General features: G+C 31.7%; 1 protein-coding gene across 2 annotated transcripts in view; it reads left to right on the top strand.

The window, feature by feature from the left end:
• Positions 1–15,939, top strand: part of LOC139518911 (baculoviral IAP repeat-containing protein 8-like) — a 64,012-nt gene that overhangs the window by 7,099 nt on the left and 40,974 nt on the right. The window contains exon 3 of one of the 2 annotated variants that reach the window (XM_071310594.1): positions 2,401–2,504. The exons of the other annotated variant lie outside the window; for it this stretch is intronic. The gene's annotated coding sequence lies outside the window, so the exon portion shown is untranslated. The remainder of the gene's footprint in view (positions 1–2,400; positions 2,505–15,939) is intronic. 2 annotated transcript variants of the gene reach the window in all.

Raw genomic sequence — 15,939 nt, 5'->3', positions numbered from 1 at the left:
CAATTCACAAGTCAAATGATCACTCTTAGTATATATGTACTGGAATGTTAGTTTCTAAATCCCAAAACTATCTTCATGTCCAACAATTCACAAGTCAAATGATCACTCTTAGTATATATGTACTGGAATGTTAGTTGCTAAATCCCAAAACTATCTACATGTCCAACAATTCACAAGTCAAATGACCACTCTTAGTATATATGTACTGGAATGCTAGTTTCTAAATCCCAAAACTATCTACATGTCCAACAATTCACAAGTCAAATGATCACTCTTAGTATATATGTAGTGGAATGCTAGTTTCTAAATCCCAAAACTATCTACATGTCCAACAATTCACAAGTCAAATGATCACTCTTAGTATATATGTACTGGAATGTTAGTTTCTAAATCCCAAAACTATCTACATATCCAACAATTCACAAGTCAAATGACCACTCTTAGTATATATGTACTGGAATGCTAGTTTCTAAATCCCAAAACTATCTACATGTCCAACAATTCACAAGTCAAATGATCACTCTTAGTATATATGTACTGGAATGTTAGTTTCTAAATCCCAAAACTATCTACATGTCCAACAATTCACAAGTCAAATGATCACTCTTAGTATATATGTACTGGAATGTTAGTTTCTAAATCCCAAAACTATCTACATGTCCAACAATTCACAAGTCAAATGACCACTCTTAGTATATATGTACTGGAATGTTAGTTTCTAAATCCCAAAACTATCTACATGTCCAACAATTCACAAGTCAAATGATCACTCTTAGTATATATGTACTGGAATGCTAGTTTCTAAATCCCAAAACTATCTACATGTCCAACAATTCACAAGTCAAATGATCACTCTTAGTATATATGTACTGGAATGTTAGTTTCTAAATCCCAAAACTATCTACATGTCCAACAATTCACAAGTCAAATGATCACTCTTAGTATATATGTACTGGAATGTTAGTTTCTAAATCCCAAAACTATCTACATGTCCAACAATTCACAAGTCAAATGACCACTCTTAGTATATATGTACTGGAATGTTAGTTTCTAAATCCCAAAACTATCTACATGTCCAACAATTCACAAGTCCAATGATCACTCTTAGTATATATGTACTGGAATGTTAGTTTCTAAATCCCAAAACTATCTTCATGTCCAACAATTCACAAGTCAAATGACCACTCTTAGTATATATGTACTGGAATGCTAGTTTCTAAATCCCAAAACTATCTTCATGTCCAACAATTCACAAGTCAAATGATCACTCTTAGTATATATGTACTGGAATGCTAGTTTCTAAATCCCAAAACTATCTACATGTCCAACAATTCACAAGTCCAATGACCACTCTTAGTATATATGTACTGGAATGCTAGTTTCTAAATCCCAAAACTATCTACATGTCCAACAATTCACAAGTCAAATGATCACTCTTAGTATATATGTACTGGAATTCTAACAGTTTATGTATTTCATTTAACAGAACTGTTGTGTTGTATTGGTCTCATATATATATTACAAGAAAGATCATTAGTTTTCAGTCAAACGGTCAAGGTCATAAAATTTCTTAAATTGTGGGGAGTAAACTTGGATATACATGTATTTATTTTAAGTTGCATGTACAAATTTTTAAATTTTCAATCAAAGGTAATTTGTTTCTAAGTGAGTGGTTATTGAAATTTGATTTTGTGTTAAATGAAGTACTACATATAATGCTCAGCGTCTGTGTAAACCTCAAACAAGAACTTGTTATGTTAGAATGCATTCAATTCTGATACACTAATATAAGTCAATGACCTTCACCGGATTAAAGTGATACAATTTCCGTTTATTCATAAACACAAATATCCCACAGAGTAAATATATCACTTAATGTAGCCAAATTTTACATAAATATTGAAACAAATTGCTACTATAAATATACTGATCGATTGACTTGTCTTTAATACACTGGGGAGCTCCAGTCTCGCTTCAGTGATTCCCTATATAATCAACCAAATTTTTCCCACATCAGGGGGCCAGGGCACCACCAGGCCCCTGGATCCACCTCAATATGCTTATGGTTTTTATAGCCAATTGAATTTTGATAAGAAGTGTTTTAAATTTGGATGTGCACAGTAATGGGAAATTTATATCAAAATAATAACATTTAAACAATCATATAAGTTCTTAGACATCAAGAGGATTTATTAAGTTATACACCATTTTCAATTAACTCCTGTATTGTAAACTGATTGATAAATGGATTGAAATAATCTTTTCATCAATTTTCATTCAATCAAGTGTTTGACCTTAATAAAACAAAAAAAGTTTTTTTATTCTCAGGTATTTAAAGGGATAAGCAGTTATGATTTAACCTCTTCAGTTTTGTCATACCCTGTTGTTATTCTGTTACAGGTGTTTAAGCAAGGCACATTGGTTCATGTATTATTACATATATTACATAGAAGTCAAGTGAAGTACAGACCTGTTGAAGAGTGCACAGGATCAACATTTGACAGGTAAAGTAATCATAATCTTATTAATATACTCTATTAGTTGTTGAAAATTTAATTCAGTGCTAATATTTCATATTTTACCAAAAATACTTTTTAGTGGTATCATCTATCACAAATATTTAAAATGACCACTGAAAATTGTTGATTTAATTGTTTTAGTGAACATCATGGGTGTTGATCATTTATTTTAAAAATTGGTTAATAGTACCCTAATGAGTTCTTAGTTCACCTTTTAATAATCCATATTGCTAGTGTGACACTTGGATTAATCATCTGTCTAGACAAGAACTAGGTAAATGTAATATCAGCTGTCTGTAAAATGTTATGTTTATTTCTATAAGTATTTTATAATGACTGCAAATTTTGGAGATAATTTGTGTATGATATAAAGGGGTCTGTCAGTATTTTCATAATTGTCATATTTACTTCTTTTTTTTCCCACATATTTGCTTTTATCTTTTTCTTTTTGAAGCTATGTGGGATGAAATGTCAACCAACTAAATTTTTAATATGCAATTTGTTTGTGATTCCTGCTTTTGAATATTTTCTTTGACTGCTGACAGTCTATGCTAGCTGTTTTTAGTACCAATTTGATGTTTTCATTGTAAAATTGAAAGTATTTTGAGAAAGAGATAAATTACTGACAAAATATTCAGACAGCCTTTTAGATTGTATTGACTCATGAATAAACCCTAGAGGGGTTCCATATTGCATATAAACAAATTTAAGTATAAAAATGAAAGATTTTGGCATTAAAACATTTGATGGATATTAACCAAAAGATCATTATGTTGTTGAGAAAGCACAATTTAAAATTTTCTACAAAAAATGGAAAAATTAAAATATTTTCACACATATATGGGAGTGGGCCAGTATGAGCACATGCAAGTACTACCCATGAAAGGTGTTTTTCTGTTTAGAAAAATACTGTAATAAATCATTTAGTTGGTACATGCATATGCTAGACCCATATTGGTGGTATTGGGCTGTTGTCTCTTTGACACATTCCCTGTTTCTTTTTGCATTTTATTGCTTTTTACTTGTGAGCCACACATGCAACGGCATGTAATAGTCAAAGTTGTGACTGAGTGCGGAAATACAAAGTTAGACAGATAGATAGAAGTGGCGGATCCAGAACTTTTCATAAGGGGGACCCACTCCAGTTATGCTTCAGTGATTCCCTATATTATCAACCAAATATTTCCCACTAAAAGGGGGGGCAGCGCCCCAGGGCCCCCTAGATCCGCCTACGGATATCTAAAACTTGCCTGAATGTATGTGTTTTAAAGAATCATGCATAAGATTTTACTGCATTCATTATGATGTCATGGATCAAATTCTATGTTTTAAGTATGGATGACCTAATCATTAAACAGACATAAATGAAAATCGTAATGCGAACATAATGATACTTTTCCACAGGATCACATGATAGTTACCTGTCTTTTAAACTTTTGGTAGTCTTTTTGTCCAATTGAACAAATGCAATGGCTAAAGTACTCTGTATAGTTTATTCTCTGGGACCTTTAAATTTCTTTTGAGAGAAATCTATCACTCATTGATTTATTTACCTGAGTATGATACTTAAACAAGCAATTTTATGCCAGTCTCTCAAATTTGATACAAAGTCATCACCTGACATGACTGGTCATCCTATCAGTATAGATGTTGGTAAGACAATGACAATTGGCAGCTAAAGTGCACTTTGTCAACCCTTTAAATGAATGTGCAATGATTTGATAACAAAGACCACAAACAAAATTTCTTTAGCCAATACAAAAACACTAGGTATAAAAAAAGACAGCAGTTGATGCAGTTCCTAACTTGCAGGATTATAGCTCTTCATCTTTTATGTAAGCTTTGGATTTCAAATATTTTGGCCACGAGCATCACTGAAGAAACATGTATTGTCGAAATGCGCATCTGGTGCAAGAAAATTGGTACCATTAATTTTATTGCAGAAGCTTTTAATATTATATTCATATGTACATATATATATATATATATATACAGTTGCAATTGAAATTCATGCCTTTATCCCACATACCCTTATTTTCTAGTGGCAATTTAAATTCATGCCTTTATCCTGCATACTCTTATTTTACAGTTGCAATTGAAATTCACGCCTTTATCCTACGTACTCTTATTTTACAGTTGCAATTGAAATTCACGCCTTTATCCTACATACTCTTATTTTACAGTTGCAATTGAAATTCATGCCTTTATTCTACATACTCTTATTTTACAGTTGCAATTGAAATTCACGCCTTTATCCTACGTACTCTTATTTTACAGTTGCAATTGAAATTCACGCCTTTATCCTACATACTCTTATTTTACAGTTGCAATTGAAATTCACGCCTTTATTCTACATACTCTTATTTTACAGTTGCAATTGAAATTCATGCCTTTATTCTACATACTCATATTTTACAGTTGCAATTGAAATTCACGCCTTAATCCTACATACTCTTATTTTACAGTTGCAATTGATATTCTCTCCTTTATCCTACATACTCTTATTTTTCTACAGTCGCTAGAGGTATAGGTGGAGGGTTGAGATCTCTTAAACATATTTAACCCCTCCACAATTTTGCGCCTGTCCCAAGTCAGGAGCCTCAGGCCTTTGTTAGTCTTGTATGATTTTTAATTTTAGTTTCTTGTGTATAATTCGGAGTTTAGTATGACGTCCTTTATCACTGTACTAGTATACATATTTTTTAAGGGGCCAGATGAAGGACGCCTCTGGGTGCGGGAGTTTCTTGCTATATTGAAGACCCATTGGTGGCCTTCGGCTGTTGTCTTCTCTGTGGTCGGGTTGTTGTCGTTTTGACGCATTCTCCATTTCCTTTCACAATTTTATATCTGCTTTCTATAATATGAGTTCTTTTTCAATCAGCATCTTTCAAATGTAGAAGGATTAACAAAATCAGAAACAAATACAAGTCACAATAAATCTACTTGGAATTATTAGATATTAAGACAAAATGGATTTCAATTCTACATTTGTGAACAACTTATTTACATCTTTTTCTGGTGAATTTTCTGGATTTGAAAGTGATGACTATAAATGCTACCTAAACAACTGTGATCTATACTCAATTGAGGACTGTACAGATAGAACATTGTCAATTGTTGTCAATTTTAGCAGTGAGAAAATATACTTTATTTTTGAAAACATTATTTTTCAAAATTATGACAGAAATTTGTTCATTCAGAAAGACAGGAACGGATTTGTATATAATTTCATTTATGAAGGGAATAAAGTTGTGATTACACTATACAGTTCGTCTGCAACACTTCATATTCAAGGAAAAGGATGTGGGAATTGGTTCAATGAAGAATTTAGTGTTTTAGGAAAACAATTACACAATGAGGTAACATATTTCCAAACTTCTTTAATAGACAATAATGCTGACCAGATGTCTACTGGAAACCTTTTATTAGAGTCAATGATAAGCTTTGACAGTTCAGTAACAGACCCAAAGTTATTAGTAACAGATATGTCAAACACTCTGATAACATCAACCCCAATTAGAAACTCGTCTATAAACAGTACTTTTCGTAATCTACAAAATCTAGATCATTACAACCTAGATTTGCAACAAGAAGTAATCGATTTAAAACAAATGGTTGAATCAATTATCAAAACAATCCATTCAAACAACATGAACAAGCAGGATCAAAGTCTCCCTCTTTCAAAAACTGTTAATTCGTCAACACAAACTGTTAGTACTCAGACAGAAGAACAGGAAAAGACACTGAAGACCCGGCATACTTCGATGCACATTGAATATAGAACTATTTCCACACAGATCTACCAACCCATTGGATCTGAAGAAAAACGTTTTGACCCTCCTCCACATAATGTAGTAGACTACCAACCAAAACCAAAACCTCAAAAACCTGAATCAAGTAAAACAGAATTCGGACCAACAGATTACTCAAATGACAATACTGTTCCCATTCCCAATCGTTTCACTGGTGAAAACAACAAAACCACACTAATAATTGGGAGTTCCATTTTAAAGGGTATTCAACCCCGTGGATTACAAAACACTGAGGTATGTACCAACAGAGGAGCCAACATAGATAGACTGATAGATGTACTACAAAAGAAGGATATGTCAACATACAGAACAATTATTATCCATATTGGTGGAAATGACTTAGATAATGGTGACAATCTCCAAAGCATAAGAGATAATTACGAAGCTCTTTTATATTTACTGAATTTCAAATGTCACCCACATTGTAAATTTGTAGTTTCTTGAATTCTACCCAGAAAAGGACTTAATATGCATAACCCGAATGAAATGCTGAAAGACCTATGTGAACAGTTTAACTTACAATTTATTGATCATACAAACATGTTTTATGATAAGAATTACAATCTTTCTTACTCTTTTTTTCATCATGATGGAATTCATTTGTCAAAAAAAGGGACATCAGCGTTCCTAAGATCAGTCAACATGCATGTTAGTATATTAAAGCATACAGATCAATCAGATAGGTATTGTGTTCACTGTGGTGAACCAAATCATAATTCAAAATCATGTAGACATGGTAGAAAGGTTCTTTGTCACTCTTGTAACAATTTTGGTCACAAAGAAAAATTCTGTGAATTTTATAATTAGGGTGATGGCAAAGAAGACAAAGCCCTACACAATCAAATTTTGAAAAATTCTTTTGAAATTTTAAACCACATATGTCAAGAATGTAATAATATTTCCTGCACATGTCTCTATTGTATTAAGGATTTAGTTTATCAGAAAATTGAAACCAGCTGTTCAAAATCTTTTTACCAATTATCTAAGCATAAGGATGTAATTAATAACTCTGATAAAATGACATCAGCATTAAATCAATTTGATACAACCTCTCAGCAGGTACCAGACCTATCCCTATCTTTGCCATCTCAAGTTTCTCAAGACATAATGTACAAAACAAATACTTTTGTAATACAAGTCACTGAGGACACTTTTAGTATTGAGGATTTTTTTATATTTTTATTTACTTATTATATAATATGTGTATCATGTTTATGTGTTATTGACAATACTTATCTTATTGATAAGGATACAGAAAATGATGATCTTGTAACATATGGATTTAACAAATGCAAAGGTCTTAAAATATGTTCCCACAATGTTAATAGATTGGAATGCAAGTTTGATGAGATTAGATACAATCTAATGTCCACTCCAAATCCCCCAGATATAATTGGTTATTGTGAAACTGGATATATTTTACAAAGGAAAGATAGACAATCTGATGGTGGGGGTGGCTGGGCTGTCTATTTAACAGAAACCACCTCCTTTTCTAGAAAAAATGATTTTGAAATAAGTAATATTGAAACTATGTGGTTTGAAGTTAAACCCAGCTATAAGAAATCTTTTTTATTGTGCTTTGTTTATAGGCCACCCAAGTCACTAATTGGTTGGATAGATAAGTTTGAGGATGAGATTAAGATTGCAATGCAATATAATTCAGATGTAATACTTATGAGAGATTTTAACATAAATTGTTTACAAACCAATAAAATTCCACAAAGATGGTTAACTGCTCTAGAAACTTATAACTTTCAACAGATAATTAAGGAACCAACTAGAGTAACAAATGAATCAAAAACTTTGATTGACCATATATATGTCACTAGTTTAAGCATGGTTAAAGAGGCTCATGTTTCTAAATATTCTATTAGTGATCACTATCCAATATGTATGACAAGACAAGAGAAATTGTATGATAAAAAACATTCTCATTCAACAATCACTTATAGAAATTTTAAGACTTTTAATGAGCAAAATTATTTAAAAGATTTAAAAAGTGCACCTTTTCAACATATTGAATTTGAAAATGACCCATCTGTTTGTATTGAAATGTGGTACAACATTTTTAATAACATTTTAAATAAACATGCCCCTATTGTGAAAAAGAGGGTAAAAAAAGACAGACAGCCTGAATGGTACAATAAAGAAATCTCATATGCAAGAAAAATGAGAGATAAATATCACTCACTGGGAATGTGGGCTGAATATAGATTCTGGAGAAACAGAACAAAACATGTTATTGATAAATCTAAACAGAAATATTATAATGATATGATAAAAGACTCAAAAGATTCTAAAACACTATGGAAATGTATTCACAGCCTAAATCCATCTAATCCATCAAAACCACATGAACTTATTACAACTGGAGACCATAAAACAACCGATAATAAAGAAATTGCTAATACGTTCAATAATTATTTCACCTCATGTGTTGAAAAATTAAGGCATAGTAGGGCACCAATCAACTCAAATTTTAATACTCTGACAAACTATGTACAAATGAAATTCTTGAAAAAAGGCATAATAAATTCATCATTCCTCCAGTAAAAGTTTCAGAACTATTTGCTGAAATAACTAAACTAGATGTTAAGACATCTTCTGGTACTGACAATATAGGTCCTAAGATTTTAAAACTTAGTGCTCCTTTCATAGATCTTCCTTAACATACATTTTTAATAGAATGATTGATACTGGTATTTATCCATCTGTTTTAAAAAATGCCAAAGTAGCTCCAATTTTCAAATCTGGTGAAAAAAATGTAGCTAGCAATTACAGACCAATATCTGTTTTGCCAACATTATCAAAATTAATTGAGAGACATGTATCAAAACATCTGTATAAATATTTAACAAAGTTTGATATTTTACACCCTTCCCAGTCTGGTTTTAGACCCAACCATTCATGTCAAACTGCCCTCATTAATATTATTGATAAATGGCTACACGAAATGAATAATGGAAATATCAATTTGGCAGTCCTCTTGGATTTTAAGAAAGCTTTTGATGTTGTTGATCATGAAATTCTATGTAAAAAACTTCTTATTTATGGCTTCCATGAAGATACTGTTGATTTTTTAAAATCATATTTGAGTGAAAGAACACAGCAAGTCCATATAAATAATCAGTTTTCTAATAAAAAGTTTATAAATTTTGGTGTTCCACAGGGCTCAATACTTGGTCCCATTTTGTTTGTTTTGTTCATAAATGACCTTCCATTACACATTAAAAACTGCCATACAGACTTGTATGCTGATGACACAACTATGCATACATCAGGAAAGACTATTGGTGACATGCAATTAAAAGTACAAGATGATCTCCAATGTGTTGAAAAATGGTGTCATGAAAATAGCATGTTCATAAATTCAGATAAGACGAAATGTATGGTTATAGGTACAAGACAAAGGCTGCGTTTAAATCAAGCAGATCCAGTTCTAACTATTGAGAATAATATTCTTCAAAAATCATCAATTGAAAAACTTTTAGGTGTTAGAATTGACTCTAATCTGTCCTGGACAGGCCATATTAATTACTTATGTTCATCAATTTCATCAAGAATTTTTTTACTCTCTAAAATCAAGAAATTTCTAAATATTGATCTAAGAAAATTATTTTATAATGGTTATATTCTCCCACTGATAGATTATTGTTGTATTATTTGGAGTGGTTGTGCTAAAAATGTGCTAGTCAGAATAATAAAATTGCAAAAAAGGGCTGCAAGACTTATTTTAGATGCTGATCCACTTTCATCATCAGCTCCACTGTTTAAACAGCTTGGATGGATGACAGTTGAGAACAGAATCTCATACCACAAATCAGTTTTGATGCATAAATGTCTTAAGAATGAAGCCCCTGTATATCTCACTGAAAAGTTTAAAGAAATGCCAGAAATAAACCAATATTGTTTGAGAAATGCCTCTTGCAAAAATTTACAAGTTCCAAAAGCCAAAACAGAGCTTTATAAGAAATCTTTTATATATTCAGGATCTATTTTATGGAATAACTTACCAATATCCCTGAAAAGATCAACCTCAAGTACAAGCTCAGTCAAAAAAGATTTAAAAAATTACTTGATGGAACATTAAGAAGCTGTGCGTTTTTTATATGCATAATAATTTTCACACACTTACTCAAACTTATGATATTGTTGATGCCAATACTATACATGTCATATATGAATTTGTAACTTTTACCTGTTTTGAAAATTGTATATTTCATAACAATTTTTTATTTCATTATTCATGTATGTGTGTCTGTTTGATATTTTGTATTTGTAAGTTATATTTCATTGTATTTTATGAGGGCCTCAGGGAAGATTAGCTTTACAGCTAACTGTGTAACCCTCTTTAAATAAAGAATTATTATTATTATATTATTTATTATTACTTACATTGACTTACATTTCTAAGTTATTAGTTTTTCTAAATCCCAAAACTATCTTCATGTCCAACAATTCAAAAGTCAAATGACCACTCTTAGTATATATGTACTGGAATGCTAGTTTCTAAATCCCAAAACTATCTTCATGTCCAACAATTCACAAGTCAAATGATCACTCTTAGTATATATGTACTGGAATGCTAGTTTCTAAATCCCAAAACTATCTACATGTCCAACAATTCACAAGTCAAATGACCACTCTTAGTATATATGTACTGGAATGTTAGTTTCTAAATCCCAAAACTATCTACATGTCCAACAATTCACAAGTCAAATGATCACTCTTAGTATATATGTACTGGAATGCTAGTTTCTAAATCCCAAAACTATCTACATGTCCAACAATTCACAAGTCAAATGATCACTCTTAGTATATATGTACTGGAATGCTAGTTTCTAAATCCCAAAACTATCTACATGTCCAACAATTCACAAGTCAAATGATCACTCTTAGTATATATGTACTGGAATGCTAGTTTCTAAATCCCAAAACTATCTACATGTCCAACAATTCACAAGTCAAATGATCACTCTTAGTATATATGTACTGGAATGCTAGTTTCTAAATCCCAAAACTATCTACATGTCCAACAATTCACAAGTCAAATGATCACTCTTAGTATATATGTACTGGAATGCTAGTTTCTAAATCCCAAAACTATCTTCATGTCCAACAATTCACAAGTCAAATGATCACTCTTAGTATATATGTACTGGAATGCTAGTTTCTAAATCCCAAAACTATCTACATGTCCAACAATTCACAAGTCAAATGATCACTCTTAGTATATATGTACTTGAATGTTAGTTTCTAAATCCCAAAACTATCTACATGTCCAACAATTCACAAGTCAAATGACCACTCTTAGTATATATGTACTGGAATGCTAGTTTCTAAATCCCAAAACTATCTACATGTCCAACAATTCACAAGTCAAATGACCACTCTTAGTATATATGTACTTGAATGCTAGTTTCTAAATCCCAAAACTATCTACATGTCCAACAATTCACAAGTCAAATGACCACTCTTAGTATATATGTACTGGAATGCTAGTTTCTAAATCCCAAAACTATCTTCATGTCCAACAATTCACAAGTCAAATGATCACTCTTAGTATATATGTACTGGAATGCTAGTTTCTAAATCCCAAAACTATCTACATGTCCAACAATTCACAAGTCAAATGACCACTCTTAGTATATATGTACTGGAATGTTAGTTGCTAAATCCCAAAACTATCTTCATGTCCAACAATTCACAAGTCAAATGACCACTCTTAGTATATATGTACTGGAATGCTAGTTTCTAAATCCCAAAACTATCTACATGTCCAACAATTCACAAGTCAAATGATCACTCTTAGTATATATGTACTGGAATGCTAGTTTCTAAATCCCAAAACTATCTACATGTCCAACAATTCACAAGTCAAATGACCACTCTTAGTATATATGTACTGGAATGTTAGTTGCTAAATCCCAAAACTATCTTCATGTCCAACAATTCACAAGTCAAATGACCACTCTTAGTATATATGTACTGGAATGCTAGTTTCTAAATCCCAAAACTATCTACATGTCCAACAATTCACAAGTCAAATGACCACTCTTAGTATATATGTACTGGAATGCTAGTTTCTAAATCCCAAAACTATCTACATGTCCAACAATTCACAAGTCAAATGACCACTCTTAGTATATATGTACTGGAATGTTAGTTGCTAAATCCCAAAACTATCTTCATGTCCAACAATTCACAAGTCAAATGACCACTCTTAGTATATATGTACTGGAATGCTAGTTTCTAAATCCCAAAACTATCTACATGTCCAACAATTCACAAGTCAAATGATCACTCTTAGTATATATGTACTGGAATGTTAGTTTCTAAATCCCAAAACTATCTACATGTCCAACAATTCACAAGTTAAGTGACCACTCTTAGTATATATGTACTGGAATGCTAGTTTCTAAATCCCAAAACTATCTACATGTCCAACAATTCACAAGTCAAATGATCACTCTTAGTATATATGTACTGGAATGCTAGTTTCTAAATCCCAAAACTATCAACATGTCCAACAATTCACAAGTCAAATGACCACTCTTAGTATATATGTACTGGAATGCTAGTTTCTAAATCCCAAAACTATCTACATGTCCAACAATTCACAAGTCAAATGATCACTCTTAGTATATATGTACTGGAATGTTAGTTTCTAAATCCCAAAACTATCTACATTGTTACGGCCAGAAATCGCCTTTAAATTGTAGCCAACAAAAGACACAAATAAATAGTAAAATTTAACAATATTTAATATACAAAAGTTTACAAAAGGTATTACACAAATATTACTGTTAACTTAACTGTCAAAATATGAGTCCAATCTGTTATCTTTATCTGTATCCGGAAATCTTTCGGAATCCAATTTGAATATAACGTTCACTACTAATGTCACAATCCAGTATGATGTTGTTTGTAGAATAAAAGTGTCAATCCAAATGCTGTGAATACTAATGTCTATCAATGTCTATGTCCAAGTTTAATTATGAGAGTTTAACTTTAGTGTCTGTATATATAGTGTTGTCATGGAAAATTCTAGAACACTCTATAATGGAACATTGTGGAAAATCCTGGAAAGTTACAATGGAAGTTTCTGGAATAACGTAGAAGTTTTAATTACGCATCTTTTATAAGGATCATTCTAGAAAGTTCCAATCATTCTGTGATTGTTCCAGTGATTCCTAAACTGCACAGTTATAATATTATTTGGTAAACAACTATCAGGCCATACAACACAAATTAGGCCAACATAAATAAACATAATAATTACAATATCATAACACCTCCCCCCTTAAAAGAAGTTTTAGTGTAACAAAAACTTATCATGAATAATATGAACAAAAATACATAATATATACAAAGTGATTTAATAAGCTCTAGATAAAGCATCAGCTATTACATTATCTTTACCCTTAATATGTTTTACAATTACATCATATTCCTGTAACAATAAACTCCACCTAGTCAACCTCTGATTCTTGTTTCTCATTTTATGCATGAAGGTGAGAGGATTATGATCAGTATAAACAAGAATAGGATATACAGTGGGATTCAAATATACATCAAAATGTTGAAGTGCTGACAACATTGCAAAACACTCTTTTTCAATAGTTGAATAATTTTTCTGATGTTTATCTAATTTCTTAGAAAAATATGATATAGGTTTTTCAACATTATCATCTGTCTCTTGATATAAAACAGCTCCAATTCCTACATCGCTTGCATCAACGGCAAGTTTAAATTGTTTTTCAAAGTCTGGAGTAATCAGAACTGGACTATTAATTAAAAGTGATTTGCTATTTTCAAAAGCGTTTTGACAAGTTTCACTCCAGATAAATTTAGAATCTTTTCGTAAAAGATGAGTCAGTGGTTGAACCACAGTAGCAAAATTTGAACAAAATTTTCTGTAAAATCCAATCATGCCTAAATATCTCATAAGTTGTTTTCTATTTGTAGGAGGTGGGAATTTGGAAATAGCTTCCACTTTAGCCATAATAGGTTTTACTTGACCTTGGCCAACTGTATGCCCTAAATAATCAACAGTGGCCTGACAAAATTCACTTTTACCAAGATTAACAGTCAAATTTGATTTTGACAATCTATCAAAAGTATCATATAAATGTGTTAAATGCTGTTCCCAGCTATCACTACATACAATAAGATCATCAATATAAGCATAACAACAGTCTAAATCTTTTATAACATTATTGATCATTCTTTGAAATGTAGCTGGAGCACTTTTCATGCCAAATGGCATTACAGTATATTGAAATAAGCCATCTGGTGTAACAAAAGCTGATATTTCACGAGCTCTCTGTGTCAATGGAACTTGCCAATAACCTTTCAATAAATCAAATTTGCTCACAAATTTTGCTTGACCAATATTGTCAATACAATCGTCTATCCTTGGAATCGGATAGGAATCAGATTTTGAGACTGAATTTACTTTTCTGAAATCAGTCACGAAACGAAAAGTTTTATCTGGTTTTGGCACAAGGAGACAAGGAGAGCTCCATTCACTGTTACTCGGCTCAATAATATCATTGTCAAGCATATATTTAATTTCTTTTCTCATAACTTCAAGTTTGAGTGGATTGAGCCTGTAAGGATGTTGCTTAATTGGAGAAGCATCTCCTACATCAACATCATGACAAACAGCAGTGGTTTTGTTTGGCACATCTGGAAAAAGATTTTTAAAAGAAAATACCAAAGTTTTTATTTCTTCTCTACGATCAAAAGACAGATGTGCAAGTTTTGAATCTAAATTTGACAAAATTTCTGAATTTTTCAATCTAACTGTCTCTTCCATAGTTTTACAACTAAAAGTTGGTTCAATTACATCTGGTTTGTCATGATTGTTCTCAAATTTAACCATGCCTAAAGTGGCAACTGGTTTACTATCACATAGTACATTAGTACGCTCAAAATATGGTTTTAACATATTAATATGACACACTCTATTTTGTTTGCGCCGACCTGGAGTTTTTACAATATAATTCAAGTCATTGATTTTACTCTCTATTGTATAAGGACCACAATATTTAGCCTGTAAAGGATGTCCAGGGACAGGCAGAAATACAAGTACGCTATCACCAGGCTCAAAAACTCTGTCCCTGGCATCTTTATCATACCATATTTTCATCTTGTTCTGTACATTTTTTAAGTTTTTCTGAGCAATTTGACAAGCAGTATACAATTTTTCTTTAAATCTAGATACATAGTCTAAAAGATTCAAGTCAGTATGTTCAGTAAGCCACTTTTCCTTAATCAATTTTAACGGTCCCCTTACAGTATGACCAAATACCAACTCAAAGGGACTAAATCCAAGGGATTCTTGAACAGCCTCTCGAACCGCAAAAAGTAGAAAGTGAACTCCATCATCCCAGTCTCGGTCAAATTGAAGACAAAAAGTTCTAATCATGTTCTTCAATGTTTGATGAAAACGTTCTAAGGCACCTTGAGATTCTGGATGATAAGCACTTGATCTGTACTGAGCAATCCCTAACTGGTATACGACTTGCTGAAATAAACCTGACATGAAATTTGATCCCTGGTCGGACTGTATAGACTTAGGAAGTCCTACTAATGTGAAAAAT

The sequence above is a fragment of the Mytilus edulis genome, chromosome 4 (genome assembly GCF_963676685.1).
Source record: "Mytilus edulis chromosome 4, xbMytEdul2.2, whole genome shotgun sequence".
NCBI classification, from domain to species: Eukaryota; Metazoa; Mollusca; class Bivalvia; order Mytilida; family Mytilidae; genus Mytilus; species Mytilus edulis.
The sequence above is the reverse complement of the archived record's forward strand: the minus strand, read 5'-3'. Positions and strand labels throughout refer to the sequence as shown.